General features: G+C 36.8%; 1 long non-coding RNA gene across 5 annotated transcripts in view; it reads right to left on the minus strand.

Annotated features, from left to right (window-relative positions):
• Positions 1-18,451, minus strand: part of LOC127542993 (uncharacterized) — a 121,652-nt gene that overhangs the window by 62,784 nt on the left and 40,417 nt on the right. For 2 of the 5 annotated variants that reach the window (XR_007949033.1, XR_007949035.1), the window contains exons 1-2: positions 6,657-6,739; positions 2,906-2,977 (exon numbers count right to left, since the gene is read on the minus strand). The exons of 1 other annotated variant lie outside the window; for it this stretch is intronic. This is a non-coding gene — a long non-coding RNA (uncharacterized LOC127542993). Of the gene's footprint in view, positions 1-2,905; positions 2,978-6,656; positions 6,740-18,451 lie in introns of those variants that run through there. 2 more of the 5 variants (XR_007949034.1, XR_007949037.1) reach the window with 2 other exon arrangements.

Genomic DNA, 18,451 nt, shown 5'->3' on the forward strand with positions numbered 1-18,451 from the left:
TAAAATGAATGTCATAATAATCTTTGAAAAAAATTCTAATAATGGATAGCCTTTTACCTAAAATTGTTATAATTGATTAAGAGATTTGAGGACCCCACCAACCAGAATTATGATCTATTTGTAACTATACTTCAGTCCTTGAAATGGATTAAATGAATGTCCTTTGCCTAAAGTAAGTTTAATCTTTTGAACTGAACTGCTAAAAAATATCAAGATTATTTTTTTTAAAAAACTGTTTAATGTTTAAGTATTCTGTGAGTTAGATTTTCCTATAAATTAGCCTCCTAAATGGACATAATTCAATCTTATTATTTATAACTTGCCCTATAAGGTAAGTTAGCAAGTGTTTCAAATTGTAACTGAGAAATCAAAAGCTAACCATTCTCAAAAGCAGCCCTCTGAAATTCTTTAAACTTTAAGAACTGGGGTGAAGAGCAGGAAATAAAAAATCCTGGCATGTGGTAAATACTATAGTGAGTGTGCGTGTGTCTCTGTGTGTGTGTATATTAAATACTATAGAATATATGGTAAATACTAGAGAATATATAAATACACACACACACACAGACACACACACACAGAGTATGTGTATATGTGTGTGTGTGTGTGTGTGTGTGTGTGTGTGTGTGTGTGTGTGTGACTACTCCTCAGTGGATATCTCTATATTGGGCTTTATATTTCATTGTCTGTGATTAATAAAATACCAAAGAAGATGAATGCTTAGCAATATAACATTTTTAAATGCATTCTATTGAAACAATTTTCTCTCGTATTATAAAATCTGAGAAAAGGCAGTAGGTCAGATTATTAACTTTTTGGATCTGAATGCTGTTATTTCACAATTTATCTGTTATGGAATGGGACAAAAATGCTTGAAAACTGCTCATATTTAATGAGTGTTTAGGGTCCTGAATGGTGAAAGCCATACCAAAGAAGGGTGAAAATAAAACAAAAACAAAAGCAAAAACAAAAACAAAAACAAACTAAAACTATTACAAAAACATAGTGTCCAGCAAATAACCTTGTGTGTGTCTGGGAACTTATTCAAACTGACCAGCACACGTCCTTGAGTATCTGGACATCTTAACCGCCTGCACTGGCCCAATGTCCTTGTCCTGGGCCTAGGAATCAAGCCCCATTCCCAAGTAGTACACAAAACATTAACCAAACTGCACAAATGTATGCATGACGCTTTATAACTCTTCCTCCCTTTATTTGATTTCTGTTCATTGCCCCGGGGCTTTTGGGGAGTTTTTGTAAGGAGAGGGATTTCCACTGACTTGTCTGGCTGCTGCTCCAGACAGCCCCTGTGTAAGTAACCCATATGATTATTAAACCACTTTGATAGCAAACTTCTGCTAAAATGACAGGTAGATACTATTTGATAGATAAAATACTGAAACATCTAGGTTACATTTTAATGAAATGCAAGTATGACAGGTCTTATTGTTCTCAATCTTAATTGGATGACTTCCTGGCTTTACCAGCTACCTTGCTAATTGCTATATATTCATGTTTCTAAGATTAAATTCTTGAAATATCTCATTCTTTTACAGCAATTTGGGATACTGTCCTCCTAAGGTGGGGGAGAGGAGGTGTGAATTAGATGAGAAATATCAGAAAAGTTTATAAGGATTAGTGAAGTTCCCCAGAGGTTTCCAAGCATTTCCAAGAAAGTTGTTTAGTTAGTTTTGAGAAATCAGATCAAACTATTTTCTCCAAAAATTAGATATACATTGTATATACAGATGTACGTGTGTGTGCGTGTGTGTATGTGTGTGTGTGTGTGCGTGTGTGTATAAACATGTATGCATGTGATTAGCTTATAAGATTCCATTGTTAACTGATTTTTTTCATATTTGAAGTATCTTTCTAATAATTTTAAGAGAAAAAAGATTCATTTCTTAATTCAGGCCTTCATGAGGTAAAAACTAAAATTTTCTGAAGTTTCAGGTGAATTACATATTCTTAATTTGATGTTCTCACAGCTCAAATAATCAAATCTGAACCATAAGGTTTGAGCTAGAAGGTTGTATTAAATTATATTGAAAGAATACCACAGCTTGGGGATGCAGTACAGACTAGACCTTTGAAATGCTTCATCTATAACCAGGATTCCAATGAAGAGGCAGCACTCCACAAAAAGACTTTGTTCTCTTCACCCCACCTTGGCACCATCGTCTCTCTGTAAAAGGGGTCTTCCTCTGAAAATTTTGTCAGTAGTATAGGCTACAAGCAATAAAGCTTTTTAATCTTTAGAATAGCCCACTCATTATTTGAAACTATAAAAATTGTACCACAGACACCAATTTTAGCACTATTGTCCATAGCTCGATCTTATGACAACTGTTGGGTAAGGAATAATGCTGTCTTTAGTCAAGGATGACATCATCTGTTCATTGGGCCCCAGGAATGTTAGGTTTGTCTCCATCTCAGCACCCCTAATCATGGATGCATATTCCTCTCGATATAATTTTGTGTTTAAAAAAAAAAGTAATTGTGTAATCACTAGAGTTAGGAGGACAACCCATACAGCATGTCACCTCAAGAAATGTTTTGAGACTACTAGGAACATAAGAGAGTTAGCCTGGGAATACTATGGGTACACTTGACTTGAAATCTTCCACTTTAGAAACTGAGGCCTTTGGGACTTTCACTATTTTATCACGTGGATGGTTGGGAAGGAGCAGCACCTCTGGTGTGAGGCTTTGTCCAACTAGCTTCAAGGCTCTCATCCACCTTTGGTGTCCACCTGGTAGCCAATCCTCACCTGTCACTCCAAGAAACTGGAGCATGAGCAGTAGGGATATCCCAGTAATAAAAGAGAGAGGATAAATAGAAGAAAAGATAAACGGAAATGTAGAATTGGGAATCATAACTGGGAATATGAATTGGATGAACTCACCCATAAAACAGAAGCAGATAGCAGAATGGATTAGGAACCAGAATCTAACAAAATGTTGTTTACAAGAAACACCTGAAACAGAAAGACACACAGATTTAAAATAAGGGGCTGGTTTAGAATCTATTATGATTCAGTTGAAGTAAAAAAAGCAAATGGCAGAGGTAGCAACATAATGTCAAAAAAAGAGCAAAAATAGACCAATTAGTAGACATAAGCACGGAAACTACATCTTGCTACAAGTAACCATGGACAAGGGCATCTTTCAATGTCAATGCTGAACATATATGTAACACACTGCCTAGCATCTAAATTCTGCTTTTGAAAAAAATCATTAAACATTTTTATTGACTAAATGAAGGAAGAAATAAATACATTTGATGATTAAGAAAATATGGAAAAATCAATATTTTTTTTAAAAAACCCACACAAGTAAACAACAAAATGGAAGTTCTAAAAATCAAAGATTAACAAATGAAAAAGCCAGTCAAGTTTGAAAAAAATCTAACTTGGAATTTAAAAAAATATATAAAAACTACAAGATAATTCAAGTTTTTAAAGTAAAGAATGGACAAGAAAAATGCAAACAAAATAAACCAAGGGAAAATATTAGAAACATTGCCTAGCTATTAACCAAGAAAATCAATAATTTAAATGAAATGAATATTTACAAAAATCTAAAATATCTATATTAACAGGATACTATAGAAAATTTCAAGAATCCAATCACAGAAAAATGAATAGAAAAAGGCATAAATTAAATCCCAAAGGAGAAAAAATTCCCAGGACCAGATATATTTGTGAGAATATTTCATCACAAGAAAAAGAAAAATTAATATTTCATTACTTAATCTGTTTGTAAATAAAAAAAGAGAACCTACAGAATTACTTTTATGATATCAATTTCATTTAATACCCAAATGAGGGAAATTCAAAACAGAAAGAAAACCAGAGGAAAAAATTGCTAAGGCTGTTCATAGGGACTCAAAAAAATTAAAAGGTGCCCAAAGATTTATATGAAGAAATAGACAGCAGAACTACACTAGTGACAGACCTCAACTGTTCCCTGCTTGGCACAGAAAACTAACCATAAAATAAACAAGAAAGAAGCTAAGGAGATGAACACACTTATGAAAAATTAATAATCTAATCCTAAAGACTGAGTAGGTTATAGTAACAGCCGACACTTTTCACTTAAAGAGAATGACAACAATGAGACAACATAGCAAAATTTATAGGATGAAACCAAAGCAATATGTGGAGGGTAATGTATACCTTTAAACCCTTCCATCAATAAAAGAGAGAGAGAACAGATGAATGAATTTGGGTATAGAACTAAACTAAACTAAACTAAACGAAAATAAAATAAACTAGGGAGAGGATATATCTTAAATCATCAATTAAATACGAAATGGAAATCCTGAAAATCAAAGGTGTGATAAAGTTGAAAGTAAAAATAAATAAATAAAAATAAAAAAATAAATAAAACTAGGAATTAGTTTTATTTTAAAAACTAAAATAAACCCCTGGTTAATTTGTTTTTTTAAGGGAAGAAGTTAAAAAATAAAAAAAGGAACGAACAAAAGGAAACATGTCAAAAATGAGGAGTGAATGCACTATAAATAAAGATGAATTTAAAGCAATATCAGGAGCTATTCTGCACCACTGCTGTCCATAAAACTGACAATCTTAATGAAACTGATAAAAATTAACAAAAATAAAAATTAACCAGATGAACTGAAAAAGAAAGAAATTTAAATACCCTTATTGGGGGGGGGGGGGAAGAAAGAGTATCAATGAGCTCTCTTCAAAAAAAATTGCAGGACTAGATGGATTTACAAATGAATTTTGCCAAATGTTTAAGGAACATTTAAATTAAATGCTAAATTAAATAGATACAGAAAGTCTTAAATTGTTTTTATGACACAAACATGGCTTTAATAACAAAATTTGGGAAAGAAAAAACAAAGAAAAAACCAAAAATTACCCTAATGAATATTGATGCAAAAAAAGTTAAATGAGTATTGGCAAGGAAATTACAGAAATATATAAATCATACACTATCACCAAGTGGGACTTATCCCAGAATGCAGCAAGTCTGGTTCCATTTTAATAAAACTGTCAGCACAATTGACCATTTCATTAACAGAACCAACAAAAATCATAGGATATCTCAACAGAAGTAGAAAACGTTTCTGACAAAATAAAACCCCATTCCTATTAAAAAATATTAGGAAGCATAGGAATAAATGAAACCTTTCTTCAAATGGTAAGTGATATCTATCTAAAAGCAAGAGTAAAATGGGGGTTGACTAGAAAACTTCCCAATAAGATCCAGAGGGGAAGCAAGAATGTCCATTATCACCAATATTATTCAATATTGAACTAGAAATGCAAGCTTTAGCAAAAAGACAAGAAAAATAAATTGAAAGAACAACAACAACAACAAAAAGGCAGTGAAGAAACAAACCAATCACTTGTGGCAGCTGATATAATAGTGTACTTAAATGAACCCTAGAGAAGGGCTTCTTAAATTTTTTTACTTTCCTGATTCCTTTTTGCCCAAGAAATTTTACCTGACCCCAGGTATATAGGCATATAAAATAGGTATATAAATGAAACATTTACTGAAAATAAATCATAATTTTTCAATTCAGCTACATGACCATATATGACCAAACCAGTTTAAGAAGTTTTGCCCCAGAGAATCAACTAAAAAAACCTAGTTGAAACAATGAACAATTTTAGCAAAGTTGCAAGACATAATATAAACCTAGATCAATCGTGGACAATTGTATATACCATCAACAAAACCCAGCAGGAGGAGACAGAAAGAGAAATGGCTTTTAAAATAACTGCAGGCAATAAAAAAACAGATAGGAGTCTATCTCACGTCCAGAAATGCTGTGAACATAATTTCAAAATACTTTCCACACAAAGCAAGACAGAGCGAAACTGGAGAAATATTAATTGCTCATAAGCAGTCAAGACAGGATTTCCCCTTCCCACCGGGGGGCTCAAGGCCTGGTTTCCAATCTCTGCCTCTCACCTACCCCCTGGGAGGCACAGCCCTTGAGCCCCTGGGCCCCAGTTCCCTTCTCTGACAAAGGAAGGGTGGCCTTCAAGGACGTCTCTGGATTTGGGGTGCTGTTATTTCAGGCACCAACCTGCAGCAGGGCCCGGAGGAAAGATGGCACGGGGACGATGGAAAGGGTGGGGGTGGCCATGGAGAGCAGCAGGCAGCTTACAGCCCGGTTCTCCTCTCCTGTGCCTGTCCAGCCTGCCCTGCCCAGCCCGGGTTCCTCCACCAAGTGACTTGGGGCAAACATACACACACAAACACACACACTGATTGCACACAGGAAGACACACAGATGCACACACATCCCAGCGCACTCGGCTCCCCTACCCCCGGGAGGCTCCCCAAATAGAGCCCCCTCCTGCCCTCCCGCTGCGCGTCTCCGGGGTAACAAGAAAGTTAGCCCGGGACCAGGACCACGGGCGCTTCCTCCCCTCCTTTCCCCTCCTCGGGAAGAAGAGGCCAGGAGCTCCCGAGAGGGCGAACACTCTTGCCTCCTTCCCTCGTTCTGTTCCTACCTCCCTCGGTCCATCCCTCCCTCCCTCCACCTCTCCTTCCCTCCCTCCCTCCGTCCCTCTGTCCCTCCTGCACTCGCAGTTTCAGGCTCGGAAGCGAGGGGGCAAAGGCAAGGGGTCTTTCCCGTGACAGGGCGCGGAGCGGGCGCCCGGGACCTACCAGCGCGGCGGGCGGTCCTAAGGTCCGGGGCGCAGGGAGAAGTCCAGAGGCACCAGGAGGAGCGCCTGGAGAAGACTGAGAGGGGAGGAGACAGAGGCTTTCTGCAATGCGCAGGGAGGAGCTGCGCGGGGCTGGGCGCCCCTAAGCACCGCCTCCGGGGCCCCGCCCACCCGGAGCCGGACCTGCAGCTTGGGGCACACATAAACACACACAGGGCTGCTCTTTTTGGAGCACAGTAGTTCCCAGGGCTCACAGATACACAGAGACGGGACTACTGGGGCAGGGGGGGTGGGGGTGGGAGGGAGGGAGGAAGGGAGACATCCAAAACACTCATGAGTGAGACACTTTGAACACTAAGAGAAAAGAACCAATTAGGGCTTTATGTGTCTTCATCTAGGAATATATGACAGGATAATTGTGAGTTTAATTTGTCTATGTGTGTGCACGAACAAGGAAATGAGTATATGTGTGGCTTTAACTGTATGTGACTTTCACCCACTGGAGAATGTAAGAGTATGTGAGAGATTGGTGCTATAAATGGTCTGTATATTCCAGTGTGTCCTGCTGGTCTCTTGTGTGCCCATGGACACGAGCAGGGAAGGGATGGAGAGGCAGCCCCGGCTTAGCAAGCTTAAAGACTTATTTTCTCAGTCGCTTAAGTTTGCAAGTTGAAACAAATAATGACCACACAAACAGACTAGGAAGATGAAAAACATGAAGGATTTTCATATTTGCATTTTATAATAGTAACTTATTGCAACAAACAGGATTCCTCAATTAAAAAAAAAATGAAACTTCTACTGTTTGATTCTAGGCAAGACTTGTAGTTAACGTTTATTTTTGAACAGCCTAACATAACCCAAAATTCCACATCACTGTATTCTGAGGTTGCAAGAGGCGAAGTATGGAACAGTCTGGGTCAATTTCCAAAGCCTCACTCTGTTATTAGTGGTTTCTCTTTGTGAATCCTGTGATAGCTAACATTTGTCCCCCACATTTACTGTAAAACTGTTACTCCCCAGATTTCAGCAGTCTCCCTCTTGTAGACTAATAAAGCCTCCCATTGTCTTTGAAAGTCTATCACTGTCTCTGAAAAGTAAGTTTGAACTTAATGGAACTTCCTTGTAAAGAGTTGATTAGAGAAAATGTTGAGGTGTGCCTCCTGAGGAAACAGTTCATTTCTTTTGTCATATTGCTCACCAATCTGTTAATTTAAATGTTTCTACCAAATAATGAGCATGCTAATATTAAATGATTTTATAAATTATTCTTTCTATGTTTTATCTCATTTGATCATCACAGAAGAAGGGGCAGGTAAGTACTCTAAATTCTTGCCCCCAAATCAAATAGGTAATATGAGGAAAAGATCTCATTGAGACTGCTATGTGCTCCAACCCCAGTGTCAGCAGTCTCTCCTTTGTATTTTGGCCTATTTTAAAAAGCACACTTTGACTTTTAATCTCAAACTACCATTAAAGGAACAGAGGCAGCATGAATGGCAATGGGTAGTGCCAAAAATAAGTCATAAGCCTGGTCTGCTTCCCCTGGCCACCCAAGAAGTCATTTGTTGCTTTTCCTTTCAAACCTCTCAATGTTAACATAATTTTTCTTCTTCTTTTGTGTAGATCTATTATAACGATTTTAGTAGTCTCATGTGCAAATTTCATTTTGTGAATACCATTTTTACCTCTGACAAACTTGGCATTGTTCATTTCCTACAAAAACTTATGAAACTCGAGTGTGCTTTGTTTGTTTTTCTTTCTTGTCTTTTTTCCCCTCCTTTTGGTCTGATTTTTCTTGAACAACATGACAATTATGAAAATATATTTTAAAAGAATATACATGTTTAACTTTTATCAGATTGCTTGCTGTCTCGGGGATAGGGGAAGTGAAGGAGGGAGGGAAGAAAATTTGGAACACAAAATCTTACAAAAATGAATGTTGAAAAGTCTTTTTATATATTTTGGAAAAATAAATATCATTAGAATGTTAAAAAAAAGAAAAGAAATTTGGTCGTGCAAAAGAAATTGGGGAGATCCTCAAGGAGAACTTAAGTTCATTTATTCCTCCACTCATGGATTTAGTCCTTGAAATATTGGCATAAAATGATGAGGAAGAAAAAGAAGAATCATAAATACTGTGCACATTTTTTATCTCATTTTAATATGACAGCAAAATTGGCATGTAGGTACCTCTTGCTTGAGACCAAATGAGGAGTGGTTGAGACAACTATGTCTTTTAAACCTAATGCTAGATCTCTGGTTGATTTTGTCTGTTCCAGGATCTTAAAACAAATGGTCATGTGTTTGTAATTTTATCAAATTAGCTTTTATGGAGTGCGGCCAGTGTGAAGAGAAGTTGCAAATGGACACAAGTTCTGACCACCCAAGTAGTCACTTGCCCTTTCACTTTGTAACTCTATTAAGATTAACCTTATTTCTGCCCTCATTTTTAACATCACCATTTCTTTGAAGATTTTATGAGCGTCCTGACTGTGGACAAATTTTATATCGCAAAAGTCAGGGTTACTTCATTAAAGTTATTTTGCTTGATTCATTTTTAAAGTAACTTTTATTGCGTTTGTGTGTGGGATGCAATGAAAGATCAAACTAGCTTCGTGCATGATCTTGAATTAAGTTATTCTGCTCCTTTCCTGACTGTTCTAATACAAAATAATACAAAAATACATTATAAAATATTAATACCAATATAAAATAATAGCACAAAATAGCAGACAGCTGGGGGGGGGGGGGCGGAGAGGGAACTGCAGTAAATAGAGATCTTTCTGAAGTCAGAAAGACTCATTTCCCTGAGTTCAAATCCAGCCTCAGACACATACTAGCTGTGGCCCTGGGCAAGTCACTTGTTTACTTCAGTTCCTCATCATTTTGTACTGGAGAAGGAAATGGCAAACCACTCCAGTTATCTTTGACAAGAAAACTTCAATTGGGGTCAAGAAGAGTTAGACAAGATTGAAATGACTGAACAACAATAAAAACACAAAATAATCATAATGATGATGAATGTCCTCCTATATCATTCTGTACATATTTCATCTTAATTGATAACTACAGTAAGATCTGTAGGTAAACATTAAATGGTATTTGCCCAAGGCGAGTGCAAGACCATACTATACTGAGTTTGCCCAGTTTTTATTTGGGTCATGTATTTTTCATTCTCTTAAGGTAGTATTAATTGATTAGAGTCAGCATAAACAGAGCTTCATATGATATACTATGTGACAAATCTGGGTCAGCCAAGTAATCAGTTGCTGCTTGTGTCTGTGTCTACATCACTTGGACGTTATCTTTTTTGTGTGTGTCCTTGTATTAAGTTACTTTTTACTCTGATCATCTGATCCTCCAAACATCATTGTTACCTTTGAGGAGTAAATTTTCATCATTAATTTTAAAAAAAACCCTCTAGAACTTGGTTTTAGATAGTCAATGAGGGAAGATGCCCAAGATATATATGCCTCCTGTTTCACTCTTCACTAATCTATTATTTTAAATGTGCCTCACAAGGAATGATCGCAATGACAATGAATGTCCTTACACATTATTCTTTAAATATATTTCATTTTAACACCACAGAAGAACTGGCAGATGAAGTCTCTAACATACAAAAGGTAGCATGTGACTAAGATATCATTGAGGCTGGCATATACTCTAGCCCAGAAGTCTCTCCATTGCATTTAGTTTGCCCATATCTTTTTTGTTCCTTTTTTAAAATTTTCCTTTTTTCTTCAATTACATTTTAAATGTTTTTTCTCTTTACATTCATTTAAAAATTTTAAAATTTCAAGATTCTTTCCTTCCCTCCAGCATATCCCTCACAAACACTGACAGCTATTATACATGTGAAGTGATGCAGAGAATATATCTATATTATCAATCTTGCAAAAAACAAAGCAAGAAAAAAATAGTAAAAAACATGTTTCAATCTGCACAGAGCTCATCAGTTCTCTCTTTGAAGATTTGATAGCCTTCTTCAATATGCTATTGATGGGGTCAGTCAATCATATCCAACTCTTTGTGACCTCATTTGGGGTTTTCTTGGCAAAGATATTCAAATGGTTTGCCATTTCCTTCTGCTCTTTTTATAAATTAAAACAAAAAAAAACTGAAGCAAACAAAGTTAAGTGAATAACAAGTATGTGTCTGAGATCAGATTTGAACTCAGAGATGAGTCTTCCTGACTCCAGATCCAGCATTCTATCAACCATACCATCCAGCTGCCCCTTTCCTTTGGAATTGTCATGGATCATTGCACTGACAAAAGTAACTTTCTAAGCAATTTTCATATTTTGAGGGTTGTTCTCCCAAACAATTCTGGGCCAAAGTATATATATTTCTCAATCTATAGTTTACACCTTCTAATCTTTTAAGGGTCCCAAGATCATAGACTAATATGCCTTCATGCAAGGCAGAAAAAGATACTTCTGAATGAATGATAGAAATAGGTGGAGTTCACCCTTATGTACAGATGCCAGATTCATAGAGTTGATTCCTTGCTTGGATGGGTCAAGGGACTGTCGTATTCCCTTTGGACATAATTCCAGATAGTTCTCCAGCATGACTGGATCACTTCACAACTCCACCAACATTGCCTTAGTGTACTTATTATTTTTCATATGACTATTGATAATTTTGATTTCCTCTTGTGAAAACTGCTTATTCCCATTTTTCCCATTTATTCATTTGGGTAACTAATCTTATTTTCATAAATTTGACTCAGTTCCATTTATTTGAAAATCAGATCTTTATCAGAGAAATTTGCTGTAAATTTTTTCCTCCAATTTTTTGCTTTCCTTTTACTTTTGACAACATTGGGATTTGTTTATTTGGGTTTTTTTTCTGTTTTTTTTTTTTATTAAAACCTTTTTAATTTAATGGAATCACATTTATCTATTTTATGTCATATTCCTCTCTATCACTTATTGTGTCACAAACTCTTACCTTATCTATAAATATGCTGTCTCTCCCCTACCTTCCTTGATTTGCTTATAAAATCAACCTTTGTGTCTAGATTTTGTACCCATTTTGACACTATCTTGGTATATAGTGTGAGATGTCTAGTTCCTTCCAGATGTGCTTTCCAGTTTTCCCAGCAGTTTTTTTGGGGAGAGGGTTGAATAATGAGCTTTTGCTCCCAAAGCTGGGTTTATCTTCTGCATATTATGTGCCTTATTTATTCTACTGACCAACCAATCTATTTCTTATCTAGGACCAGATTGTTTTTAAGATTGCTGTTTTGTAGTGTAGTTTGAGATATAGTATTGCTATACCACATTTCTTCAATTTTTTTATTGATTCCCTTTATATTATTTTATCTTTTATTCTTCTAAATTCATTTTATTACTATGTTTTCTACATCTATAAAATATTTTTTGATAATTTGATTGGTATGTGAATGGATAAGCAAATTAATCTCAGTAGAACTGTCATTATAAGACTTCCAGGGGTGGAGCCAAGATGGCAAAAAGGATACACATTTCTTTCTGACTTTCTACAACCTTCAAGCTAATTAGCAAATCCAGCCTCTGAATTAGTTCTAGAAGGGCAGAATCCACAAATATTGGGAATGTAACAAATTACCAATGGAAGATAATTTCAAAGATCACCAGAAAAGGTCTGTTTCAATCAAGAAACAGATGGAGGTGGCCAAGAGCAAGCAGACCGAGCACAGACACCAGTGCAGACAGCACAGACCAAGGGTGCTGTGGACTCCATGGGGTAATGAAGACTCTGCAAAGTTGCAGGAAAGAAAATAAATCCACATAAATCATCAGCATTTTTATATATCACTAACAAAATCCAGCAGCTAGAGATACAAAGAGAAATTCCATTTAAAATAACTGTCAATAGTATAAAATATTTGAGAATCTATCTGCTAAGATTAAGTCAAGAACTATATGAGCAAAAGTACAAAACACTTTCCACACGAATAAAGTCAGATCTAAACAACTGGAAAAAATATTAAGAGCTCCAGGATAGGTAGAGTGAATATAATAAAGATGACAATACTGCCTAAACTAATCTATTTATTTAGTGCTATACCAATCAAACTTCCAAGAAACTATTTTAATGATGTAGAAAAAATAACAACAAAATTAATCTGGAAGAACAAAAGATCAAGATTTTCAAGGGAACTAATGAAAATAAAATCAGATGAAGATGACCTAGCAGTACCAAATCTAAAACTATATTATAAAGTAGTAGTCATCAAAACTATTTGGTACTGGCTAAGAAATAGATTAGTTGATCAGTGGAATAGGTTAGGTGTGCAGAAAAAAAATAGTCAATAACTATGGCAATGTAGTGTTTGACAAACCCAAAGACCCATGCTTTGGGTATAAGAACTCACTATTTGACAAAAACTGCTGGGAAAATTGGAAACTAGCATGGCAGAAACTAGGTATTGACCCATACCTAACACTGTAAACCCAAATAATGTTGAAATGGGTTTATGATCTGGACAAAAAGAATGATAGTATAAACGAATTAGAAGAAATTAGGGTAGTTTACCTCTAAGATCTGTGGAGGAGGAAGGTATTTGTGACCAGAGAAGAACTAGAGATAATTATTGATCAAAAAATAGATAATTTTGATTATATTAAGTTAAAAAAATTTGTACAAACAAAACCAATGCAGACAATATTAGAAGGGAAGCAATAAACTGGGAAAGCATTTTTACATTCAAAGGTTCTGATAAAGGCCTCATTCTAAAATATATAGAGAATTAACTCAAATTTATTAGAAATCAAGCCATTCTCCAATTGATAAATGGTCAAAGGATATGAACAGACAGTTTTCATATGAAGAAATTGAAACTATTTGTAATCATATGAAAAGGTGCTCCAAATCACTATTGATCAGAGAAATGCAAAGTAAGACAACTTTGAGATACCACTATACACCTCTTAGATTGGCTAAGATGACAGGAATGTTGAAGGGCATGTAGGAAAATTGGCACACTGATACATTGTTGGTAGAACTGTGAATGGATCCAACCATTCTGGAGAGCAATTTGGAACTATGCTCAAAAAGTTGTCAAACTGTGCATACCCTTTGATCCAGCAGTGTTACTACTGGCATTATACCCCAAAGAGATCTTAAAGGAGGGAAAGGGACCCACATGTGCAAAAATGTTTGGGGCAGTCCTTTTTGTATTGGCAAGAAATTGGAAACTGAGTGGATGCCCATCAATTGGAGAATGGCTGAATAAATTGTGGTATACGAATGCTATGGAATATTATTGTTCTATAAGAAATGACCAAAAAGGATGATTTCAGAGAGACCTAGAGAGACTTACATGAACTGATGCTAAGTGAAATGAGCAGGACCAGGAGATCATTATACACTTCAACAAGACTATATGATGATCAGTTCTGATGGACATGGCTCTCATCAACAATGAGATGATTCAAACCAGTTCCAATTGTTCAATGATAAAGAGAGCCATCTACACCCAGAGAGAGGATTATGGGACATGAGTATGGACTACAACATAGCATTGTCACTCTTTCTGTTGCTGTTTGCTTGCATTTTGTTTTCGTTCTCAGTTTTTTTTTTTTCTTCTTGATCTGATTTTTCTTGTGCAACAAAATAACAGTATAAATATGTATACATATATGGGATTTAACATGTATTTTAACATATTAAACATGTATTGGACTACCTGTCATCTAGATGAGGGAGTGGGGGGAAGGAGGGGAAAATTTGGAACAGAAGGTTTTACAAAGTTCAATGTTGAAAAATTACCCATGCATATGTTTTGTAAATAAAAAGCTTTAATAAAAAAGAAACATCATAATATTGGTTTAGAAGACTATCAAAAAATGTTTCTCCAATTATTTAGATCTGCCTTTATTTATGTGCAAAATTCACATTATTAATTGCTATTTTATTGATCTGAGTTTCTATTCTCTCCTTTTTAATTAGATTACTTAATTTATTAAATTTCCAATTCTTTTAAAAAAATCAGCTTTTAGTTATCATTTCTGTTTTTTGTTTCCAATTTATTTTCCCTTTAATTTTTAATATTTTTGTACTTATTTCTGGCTAGTTTGGATAATTCATTTTAAAGTAAAATTTATGGAACTATGAATTTGATCAGAAAAAAAGTGATAAATTCCTCCTGATGGCCTGATTAAGTTATTCTGTTATATTACTCAATAATCTATTATTTTAAATGCTTCTGCCAAAGATGTTGTTGATGGTGATAAATATGCTTATATATTATTCTTTACAAATTTTATGTCATTTGACTATTACAACAAAACTGGCAGCTACCTAAACATATCTGCTCAAGACCAAAGGGGTAGAGGGTCACAAAATGTGATTGGGATTGATGTATCTTTTTTTTAAACATTGTTTTAAATTTTGAGATCCTTCTCTCCCTCCCCTCGTCCTCCTGCCATCCATTGAGAAGGCAAGATTTTCATGTCATCCCACTGCAGTGCCAGATTTATGTTCCCTGAATTTAGTCTACTCACCCCTGAGTCTTTTTTCTTTTACATATGCTATTTCCCAGAAGCTAACATTTATTGAAATGGAGGCAGCATGATCAGAAGTTGGAAATGATTGGTTGGTTGGTTGTTGTCCATTTTTGAAGAGGACCAAAAGGACATCACTATGTTACAGTCCAGTGACAGTGTGCCTGACTGTGACCAATCAGAGCACTAGGGAGCTCTAAATGCTTGGCCATAAGTTGGACACAAATGGTTCATGTGAACATTTGGGGGAACTTCTGTAATTTTGCACATCTCATGTTTCCTTTAGGCTAATTCAATTCTGCTTTGCTCATAGATCACAGTACCTTATCTGATGAGAGCATGTCATGCTGAGTGGTCCTGTGCCAGTGTCTCTCATTTCACATAGTCAATTCCAGAATATATATATATATATATATATATATATATATATAATATATATATATATATATATATATATATATATATCAGGTGTACATTGGGCATTCCAAACACTGTTGCTGACCCAGCAGAGTTGTGCTCACTGCAGTCGAGCAGGGAGGCTTGGCGGTTTAGTTTGGGGAAGGCCCTCCGTGTCTGGTACCTTTTCCTGCCCAGCAATCTTCAGGATCTTCCTGAGACAATTCAAACAGAAGCGATTCTGTTTCCTGGTGTGGTGCTAGGATACTGTCCAGGTTTCATAGGTGTCCAACCATGGGGTCAGCACAAGGGCTCTGCAGACCTTCAGTCTGGTGGTCAGTCTACTACCTCTCCTCTCCCACCCTTTGCTTGGGAGCCTCCCAAACACTGAGTGAGCTCTGGCAAGGCATGCTCAACCTCATTGTCAATGTGGACATCTCTGGGAAGTATGCTGCCAAAGGAAGTGAGCTTATCCACAGCATTCAGAACTTTTCCACTTGCTGTACCTGGTGGTTTCCCCTATGGATGGTGTGGCACTGGCTGATGGAGGACCTGGGATTTCTGGCCATTGACTGCTAAGCCAGAATGAGCACAAGAGGCAGAGAAGCGATCCACTTTGTAACATCTCTGCTTCAGAGGCTGCACTGGGCCTGTTTCAATCAGAAACAGAGGGAGGTGGCCAAGAGCTAGCAGGCCGAGCACAGACACCAGTGCAGACAGCACAGACCAAGGATGCTGTGGTCCCTTGTCACCTGGGGACAAAAAATCCTGCACCAACACTCCTGCCACTTCTTTAGTTCTGACTTGTGGCCTTTTCAAGTTGAAGGACTGATCATCAGTGTGGTAGCTGACCTTGGTTCCATGTTTGTCCTCACTGAAGACACAGAAATGACAAAGCATTTAACAAGTCTGGATCAATTTTCTTGGAAGTAATGGTTCTGGAGTTAAGAGGGGCAGAAAAGGCTTCCAATAGAAGCTGGGGTTTAGTTGGGATATAAAGGAAGCCAGGAAGGCCAAAAAGTCAGAAAGGAAGAGGGAAAGAGGGTTGCATGTATGGAGGATAGCAAGAGAAAATACCCAGAGCTGAGATATACAGTATCTTCTTGGTTGAACTGCAAGGAGTTTAGCATTACTAGGGAGTAGGGAGTATTTGAACTAGTACTTGTTCAAATAAGTAGAGTAATAAAGTTCTGAGCAGTATAGCCTTGTGTTTTGAACCTAGTGTGACTCTTCTGTCATTTAGTTGCATTTGTTTGCCCAGAATGAGTTCTATTTTATTTAGCCATATGTTTTCAGTTCCTTCAAGCTGGCATTTATGAAATATAAGCAGCATGAATAGAGATCACAGACAGCAATATATGTACCAGGCCCAAGCCAGTTTCCCTAGTCACCATAGCTATTAGTTGCTGCTTTCCCCCCTTCTTTGTGTCTGTCTGTCTATTTGTCCCTGCCTCTGTCCATTATTTCTACTTTTAATTTTAATAGCACTATTTATCTAAAGATTTTAGCAGTCTCCAATTTTGGACAAATTTCATATTGTTGCTGTTGCCTTAAAAGAGTAAATTCAAATAATTCATTCTTTAAAGTAATTTATTTAGTTAGTATATGAGAGATGGTCAAGCCCACTATGGCAGTATGTCTCCTAATGACTCATATTCTAATCCACTCCTAACTGATTTACTATATTAAGTGTTGTTCCATAACAATAACAATTATTATTATAAGAATGATGATGATAACTTGTCAGGGGCCCTGGACCTGAACCTCCTGAAGTGAGTTGAGGACTCCTTTGTGCCAGGACTCACCCTAACCCAGGATTCCTTGATTACCACGCTGAAGTGGTGGAACCTGGCCCGTGGCAGGGGAGGCACAGAAAGGATGGGCTCCTCCTTTGGGGAGGGATTGGGGAGAAGTCCCTGCCCCTCTAGATGAATTACAGGTGGAGGGAAAAGGACTATAAAAGGAATGGACTCGGGATGGCTTGCAGGAGACACCACTGACTTGTAACATCAATAAACACCGTTGCGTCTATCCACCTCGGCTCCTCTGTCTGGTATTTCCCTCCTCACGTCTCCACGAGGAGGGCCGGAGACGTCCGAAGCCCTGTCCGGCTTGGGGAAGCTGGAAGAGGCAGTCTCTGATTAAGGTTCCCAGTGACTAGGTCTCGGCCCCTGACAATAACTGTCCTCATATATTATTCTTTACTGGCCCCAGAGCCAGTCTTTTGAACACTGCAGTAAATTTGCCTATATCTTGATCTTTTTATTTGGACATATGTTTTTGATTTCTTTGAATTAGTATTTCTTTAATAAAGATAGTAGAAAGAAGGATTATACATGATAAAGTATATACAACACATCTTGGCCAGTCTCCCCGCTCATTCAGGCAATTACTTTCAGCTTCTGTCACTTTTGGTTAACATTAATTCAGAATTTAATTTTAGTAGGACTTTTTAAAGATTTTACTGAGTCTTCCTCTGCAGAAAAATTTCTTACTGAAACAATGTTGATTTTTCAAAAAGTTTGTATATTTCTCTCTCCATCTCTCTTTGTCTCTCTGTCTCTCTCTGTGTGTCTCTGTCTCCATCTCTCTCTCTGTCTCTCTCTCTCTCTGGCAAGACAATTGGAGTTAAGTTACTTGCCCAGGGTCACACAGCTAGTTAGTGTCAAGTGTCTGAGGACAGATTTAAACTGAGGTCCTCCTGACTCTAGGATCAGTGCTCTATCCACTGGAACATCTAACTATCCCTGTATATTTCATTTTTAAAAAGACATTATGTAGATTAGATACGAGCAGTCAGGGCTAGAATATGAATGTGTCTCCTGTTGATCTCCTTAAGTTATTTTGCTTTTTCCTTCACTGATCTGTTAGTTTAAATGTTTCAGTAAAATACTGACAGTGA

This window comes from Antechinus flavipes, chromosome X, assembly GCF_016432865.1.
Source record: "Antechinus flavipes isolate AdamAnt ecotype Samford, QLD, Australia chromosome X, AdamAnt_v2, whole genome shotgun sequence".
NCBI classification, from domain to species: domain Eukaryota; kingdom Metazoa; phylum Chordata; class Mammalia; order Dasyuromorphia; family Dasyuridae; genus Antechinus; species Antechinus flavipes.